Below are 7731 nucleotides of genomic sequence, written 5' to 3' on the forward strand. Positions count from 1 at the left end.
GGGGGGGGGGGGGGGAGGGCAGGGAATCTGTACCTGTCTGGGAAAGGAGGAGCCCCCCCTCATGGATCTGGAATGGGGACAGCTGGACTTCTTAGACATTGGTCAGAGGTTCCCAGAAAGTTTCAGGAATCCAGAGGCCACAAAGAGAGCTCAGTGAGGAAGCTCGAAAGCTGGTCAGACCTGAGTCAGCTGTGTGGCCTTCTGCAAAACTCTCTTCTCTGAGCCGAGTTGCTATTGAAGGGCCTTTCTTTCAGATAGGCAAGGGAATAAGATGGGAGCTCTGCATTTCTAGGTGGGCATAGTGCATCACTTCTCCCAGATGGAGTTATTCAATCTGCAAAATGGGGAAAGGGCTTCATTGCTGTTGCATAGGTCCCAGCACCAGGTGTGTACTCAGTAAATGATAACAAAGATGATTCTTCTAGGTCTAATAGGGCCTGGCGTGGGGTCTGACATGAGGTGCTGGAATAGGGCTGTTGGATTTGGGATTCTAACCGATTGCACCCCTAACCCCCATTCCCTCTGCTGGCACAGAGGCAAGAGCTGGGCAGGTCTAAGGAACAAAAAGCACCAAAGGACCACTGAGTGCAGAAGCCAGCTGAGTTAGATGCAGAGCCTATGGCATCAGCCAGCAGTTGGAAGGTGTAAGGTGCAAGAGTGGCTGGAGTGGCTCTCACAGTGTTCCTCTTACCTACCTCCTGTACACTAGCGGGCAGGCCCAGGCGCTTAGGTGAGGAAGCACCTCATCTGTGTCCTTTTAAATGAATTCCCTCGTCTTTAAATAGGAAACCAGAGGCCTTCACACTTTTAGCATTGATAAGAGAGGAGGTAAGTTCACTTTAATAATCTTTCTTTTTCTTTTTCTTTTCTTTCATTCTCTTTTTCTTTTCTTTTGTTCTCTTTTTCTTTCTTTCTTCCCTCCTTCCCTCCTTTCTTTCTTTTCTTTCTTTCTTTCTTTCTTTCTTTCTTTCTTTCTTTCTTTTTCTTTCTTCTCTCTTTTTTCCCCTTTCTCTTTTTTTCTTTCTTTCTTCTCTTCCTTTCTTTCCTTTTTTCTTTTTCTTTCTTTCACTTTATGTTATATGGTATGTGTACTCGCCAGAGAGACAGAAAATGAGAAATCACACCTAAGGAGATGGCCATGCTGTAATCCCTTTCTCCTCCATTCTTCTCTTGGGACTTTGGGCATGCACACACACATGCCTGGCTTAAGTTTCAAGATGCCAGGTCGAGATTCACACCACAGTCAATGTTGTGAGAGTTCAGCGCCTTAACCACATGCTACCTGTTGGCGCCATGAAATTTTTTTTTTTTAATTTTGGAATAATTTTAAATTTACAGACAAGTTGCAAAGATAAGAGAGTTCTCAACTATCTCTCCCTCAATACTTTTCCTCATCGTTAACATCTTTTTTAAAAGTTTATTTCTTGAGTGAGTGAGAGAGGTACCCTTGATAAGGTCTTGCCGTGCCACCATCCTTCCCCAAGGGAAGGACCACAGGCATAAGTGTGGGCACTCCTGGCATATTCAGGTTGACCTGGGATCCAAACCCAGGCCTTCCATATGGCTCCAGTATCACGTAGGCACCACTGCCCCACTGTGGCCAGGCCCCCATGGTCAGCATCTTATATCATTGTGATACTTTGTCAGAACTAAGACACTGACTGACCCTGTGCCTGGCGTTGATACATTGCTATTAACCAAACACCAGACTGTATCTGGATTGCATCGGCTTCTTCATTAATTTCTTCTTCCCCTCCCAGGATTCCATGCAGGGGACCGTGCTGCACTGCATTGCCATGTCTCCCCAGTCTCTTCTGTTATATGAGCTCTCATTCTGCAGTTTCTCATTCCTTTCTTGCTTTCCATGACCTTGATAGTCTTGAGACGTACTGGCCAAGTGGAATGTCCAGTGAGTTCATTTCCAACAGCCAGATAGCCCAAACTAGAGGGATATTTTGAGCTGGTGGCATTATGTGATTACTGATGCTGTCTCTTGGGGTATGAGACCTATTGGCCAAGCTCCAGCAAGGGACAATTTGCCAGTGTCCCCGGGAAAGGCAGAGGAGGAGTAACTTCTATGGAAGAAATTCGAACAGAATCAGGGCTGGCAGATGGCTGGTGGCTAAAAGAAAGCCCTGGGAAAAAGCACAATGTCAAGTTCTGCCAGATTCTCAGGAGCACACCTGACACGCAGGGTCCACTCCTTCATTGCCTGTCCACCTCTTCATCCCCAGTGTCCTGGGGGCACAGGAAGAATCTTCGAGAGCAAGAACTACTGCCCCCAACCTCCACCTCTGGCTCTGTCCTTCACCCCAGTTGGGTAAGTCTATCTCCTTAAACAGCCAGCCACATCCCCTTCCTTTAACCTGACCTAAAGAGCTCTCTGATGTCAACAGGTACAATAGAGGCTGCTTTCTAAGGCCAATTCATCCTTTGTTCAGAATTAGTTTTTAAGAAAAAGAAAGCCTTTTTAGTCCTCTCTAATCCCTTTCTTCACTTTTTTGGTTCTTGTTTTGTTTTCAGGACTTCCTGTGGCTGTGCTGCTCCTCTCTGTGCCACCTTGGAGTCATGGTCTGCTGACCAAGTGAGTGGGGCACTGTTAAATCAGGCTGCCATAGTTTTGGTCCTACCTTTCAGAAGGGTGGGTGTGCAAACGTGTGGGTGAATGGGAAGTGGGTGACAGGGCTCGAGGTTGTGCAATGAGTGTAAGAAGTGATGACCAGACAGTGCTGGGTGGGTGGGCAGAAAGGTGAGACTACATGGCTGGCCCCATGACTCAGTGGTTAAAGGAGCATGGTTGACCATGTGGTTAAAATCCTGGCTCTGATACCTCAAAAAAAAAAAAAATGCCAGTTCGGGACCACTAACTGGCGTAATGGCTATGTTGCTGGACTTGCATTAAGCCCGTACCCGGTGGCTTAAACTCATGCTGGGCATGTGTGCTTGTGTGCCCAAGATCCCGAGAGGAGGATGGAGGAGAAGGGATTGTGGTGTGGCCATCTACTCTGGGGGTGATTTCTTGCTTTCTGTATCTCTGTCTCTCTCTGTATTTCTGGCAAGTGCATGTGCCCTATAGCAAAAACCACTCTCAAACCCCCCCCCCAAAAAAAACAAAAACAAAAACAAAAACAAATGCCAGTTGGGCCAGCTGTTCTTCCCCTCTTCACCTCTCAGGGAAGACTGTACTCCCAAGCCTCCATCTGGATGGAAAAGTTCAAAGTACCCACAAGTTTTCTCTCCCCTTCCCTCACTTCAGAGCTGTCTGTATCTTCAGCCCTCCTGTGTTCACTCCCTTTCAAGAAGAATCCTCTCCCTACACTCCAGACCCTGCTCTCTCAATGCCACTCCCTGCCCAGTGCCCAGAGTCATCTCCTTGTTCAGCTAGTTCTGTCTCAATCTGATCCTTCATAAACCTCCCCACCTGGATGCCTCCCTGACCCACCTGTCCAGGTTAGCATTCACATGTCTTCTTCCTCCTCTGCGATGTCTCATTACACTCTCGCTGTCTCCAGGCCTGACACCCCAACACCCCCCTTTCTGTGTCTATTGCAGTCTACCTCACACAGTCACCCCTAGGCTACAAGAGCTCTCTCCACCCAACTGAGCAACATCCTTCTGACTGCCAGATACAGGGGGTCCTCCCCCATCCCCATCCTGCCTCACCTCCCTGCTGGTGTCATTCTTTCACTTCACAGCCCCACGGGGCTCCAGCTTCCTTGCCTTCCCTCTGCCTTTCAAGTCTCCTTGCCTCATTAATAGGCTCCTCTGTTCCCGCTCACCTCTTCTGCAGAGAGTTCCTGAAAGTTCTGTCCCGAGCCTCTTCTCTGCCTATTCTCTGGCCTCTTCCCTCATCTGGCTGTCTGCCCACATCTCCCGGGGGATGGTCTCAACCAGCTAAATACCACTCGTCCCCACCTGGCCTGATAACACATCTCCCTTTCTCAGCTCCTGAGTTCCTCCTGCTCTGACCTCCCTCTGTTGGCTAGTGGTGCTACCATCCACCCAAGGACTCGAGCAAGACCCCAGTACTCCATTGCTAGCACTCGTTCCCTTCCACTCTAGGTCCTGTTTGAACGGTTCCCTTCTGCTCCATCCCCCCAAGCCCTGCCCCTCCAGCCCGAGCCCCGGCCTCCCTGACAGCAAGGATGCAATCTTGAGACATTCTGCTCACATTGTCATGATGTCCCCATGGCCTGCAACTCTGGGGCCCAGCATCCAAAGCTCTCACCGCCTGGCCCTACCTCCTTTAGTTCATCTCTCCAGATTTTCCCATGGTCTCCGTCATTCCCTTCAGTCAGTCAGAGCCCGCTCTGTTCCCCTTGTCTGGAACATTCTCTCCACACTGTTTTTATCTCCAAGACTTCCATCTTTCAGGGCCCAGGGCTAACTCCACCCACACCCTGAAGTCATTCCACATACCTCATCTGGATTTCAGTCTCCCTCTCCCCATCAGTTTCCATAGCTTTGTGTCTGGGAACAAAACCCAGACAGAGAAACAGGAGCTTCTCTAGGAGAAGGGGTGTGTGTGTGTGTGTGCGTGCACGCCTGTGTGCATGTGGTGTAGAACTGCTCAGTTCTAGAAAGTATGTACCTTACTATTCTGCCCTCAGCTGAAGGTGGCAGGAGAAGATACGATCACTTATGAAGACTTCCTGGGTTCCTGGGTCCAAGGTATCTACCTTACATATTATTTATGTGACCTTCCTTAAAACAGTATGTGCTGCTGGGACCAGCAATTAGTGTAATGGCTATGTTGCTGGCCTCCCAAGTAGTTGACCATGGGTCGAGTCCTAGACCCAGTGGCTGAAAAGCACGTCAGGAGCATGTGCGTGTGTGCCCAAGATTCCGAGAGGAGAATGGAGGAGAAGGGATTGCAGCGTGGCCATCCCCCTGGGGGGGTGATTTCTTGCTTTCTGTCTCTCTCTCTCTCTCTGTCTTTCTGGCGAGTGCATGCGCCCTATAGACAAAACCTTCTAAAAAAAAAAAAGTTATGTGCTGCATACTGTTTTTGTCCTATTTTGTATATGAGAAAATGGAAGCCAGTGATGGTGTGGCGGTTAAGACAGCTGGATTTCATATGGCCAACTCTGCAGTTCAAGTCCCAGACCCGGTGGCTTGAAAAACACACCAGGTGCATGTGTGTGCACGCCCCAAATCCTGAGAGAACAATAGAGTCAAGAGGGGATTTCAGTGTGGCCATAGCTCGGGAGGTGCTGTCTTACTTTATCTCTCTCTCTTTCTCTCTCTCTCTCTCTCATGAGTGTACATACCCTGTAGCAAATAAAAAAATAGAAAGAGGAAAAAAGAAAACAGAGGCTCAGAGGGGTTAAGTAACCAAACCAAGATCACACAACTATTGTAAAAAGTAGAAAAGCTGGGATTGGAGCTCAGGCCTATTTGGCTTTAAAGGGCCCCTTCCCCATAGGTTCTAACCTCATCATCTATTTCCACCTGCCTGTCCATTGCCCACGCCACATGTAGGGTACATGGGGCAGTTGTAGCTCCCTCATCGAGGGAACTCCCTGGCCTCCTTTCCCCATACAGCCTTCTCATGGCTAACACACATGTGTTTGTCTTCCACCTTGGATTAGGGAGGAAGGGCACTGCCGAGTAGTTACTAACAGAGGACATGGCCAATGTTACTGCGAAAGCCCCTGGGCTGGGAAGAGAGGAAGAGCTGCCGCTGTCTTAGAGGCACTGCGGCCAGATCAAGGGATTCTCTAGGGATAGCGAGGGAGAAAAAAGAGCTAAAGAAGAAATGGATCTGCAGTCCCTGCCCTAACCCTCTCCTGCGCCAGATTCTAGGCAGGTGGCTCAGTGAGGAGACTACTCCCTACCAGGACATAATAGGAAGGGAGGTGAGGGTAGTCAGAGAGTGTTCCTCCATGTGTTCGTCTATTTCTGCTTATGTGATCCCCCAGTGGAAAGGGAGGGATAGAAGTGTCATAAAGGAACAGAGGGGCTGGCAGGTGGTGTGTGGTTAAGGCACTGAACTCCCTTACGGTCAGTCATGGTTTGAGTACTGAATCCGGTGGCTCAAAATCATGCTGGGTGTGTGTGTGTGAGCATGCCCAAAATCCCAGAAGGAGAATGGAGAAGAGATTGTGGTGTGGCCATCCCCGCCGGGCAGGGATTTCTCACTTTCCCTCTTGGTGTGTCTCTCTGACTTTCTCTGGTGAGTGCACATGCCCTATGGCAAAATCCTTAAAAAGAAGGAGGAGGCGGAGCAGAGTGCAATGGGTCAAGAAACTACCAGTGCCTGGAAGGGCAGGAGACCAGGCTAGCTCTGTTACTAGTGAACTGTGAGCCCGAGTGTCCTCCAGCAAGTGGCTTCACATCTCAGGGCCTCAATTTCCTCATCTGAGAAATAGAATGAGGAGAATGAAAGGAGGTGAGGTTTGCTGGGTCCTTGGCACTGAACTTCACACCTTCCATGCATGGATTGACTTGTTGCTTTTCCTTTGGATATTTGATTGCACTATGTGTGGTTATATTTTTATCTACGTTTTTACTGCGTTAACATCTGCCCTGACAATAGACCTATGCACAGGCAGGAGCCATGCCAGTGTTCACCCAGGAGCTTCCCCAGGGCCTGGGACAGCACCCTGTGTAGTGCAGGGCTCAGGAAGGATGCGTTTAATGATGCTCAGAGCTCCCTTTGCGCTCCATCCATCTCCTCCATCCCTGCCTGGGATTATGTGTGACACAGGGATGTATTCCCTGTGTCTGAGAGGTGTGAGCTTTGATGCGTGCTGGGGTGGAGAATTAGAGAAGGGCTAGGGGAAGGTAGGGGACCTGGAAACACAGGTACCTATGCAACACATAAAGATGGTGCTGACTGACCCTGCTCTTAACAGTTTGGGCAGCTCAGAAGATCAGGAAGCGTGTTTTGGAGAAATAGGAGAAATAGGAGTAGAGTTTGAGGAAAACACTTCATAGAAGCAGCATTAAGTGAATGGAGTAGAATATTCTAGAACAAGGAAGGGACAGTGTGGTTCAGTCAAGTTGAAGGTAGTGAACACCTGGGATACTCAGAGGAAGGTGAGAAGGTCTCCGAGGTGGCCATGTGGGTAGGGACAGAAGGCAGGAAGTGCATTTAGAAACCCTCAGACTTTGGCCTTAATCCTGGAACTGGGTGTTGAGAGCCACTGAAGTTCTTCCCCAGTTCACAGAAGCCATTGCCATGACAACAGTGGTGGGGAGAGTGATGAAGGGTCTTTCTGTTTATGTATGAGTTTGACCCTCAGAATCTTGGGCTGATTTTAAGACAAATAACTGCTCCCTACACCCCTCCAGGGTCCCCAGGTGAAGACACTGTATCAGCACATGGCCAGTCTCTTGTCCCCCTCCCAGCAAGCAAAGCCTTAGGCTGTAGTCCCCATCCCCGTCCTGGCTTCTCACACCTGAGGGATGAATGGGCTCAGGTGTATGTCAGGCTCTGTGACCAGCCTCCATCCTGTTCCGACCAAGAGGAGAGAAGAAGGGAAATGGGAAGTGACAGCAAGTGCCAGGAGTCACTAAGTCTCTGTCACCTCAATTTCTAGGCAGACCGAGCTGCCTCCAAATAAATGCGGCATTTCAGAAACACTCTAGTCCCTGCAGGATCCACCTGAAAAGAGCCAAGGCTTCACCCCAACTCTCTGCCTTTGTGAGTCTCTACCTTACTCTGGCTGCCCCTCCCCCACCATCAGGCTCACCTATGTCCTGGAGGGTCCAGCCACAGTCCCTGCC

This window comes from Tupaia chinensis, unplaced genomic scaffold, assembly GCF_000334495.1.
Source record: "Tupaia chinensis unplaced genomic scaffold, TupChi_1.0 Scaffold143814_1, whole genome shotgun sequence".
Lineage (NCBI taxonomy): Eukaryota > Metazoa > Chordata > Mammalia > Scandentia > Tupaiidae > Tupaia > Tupaia belangeri.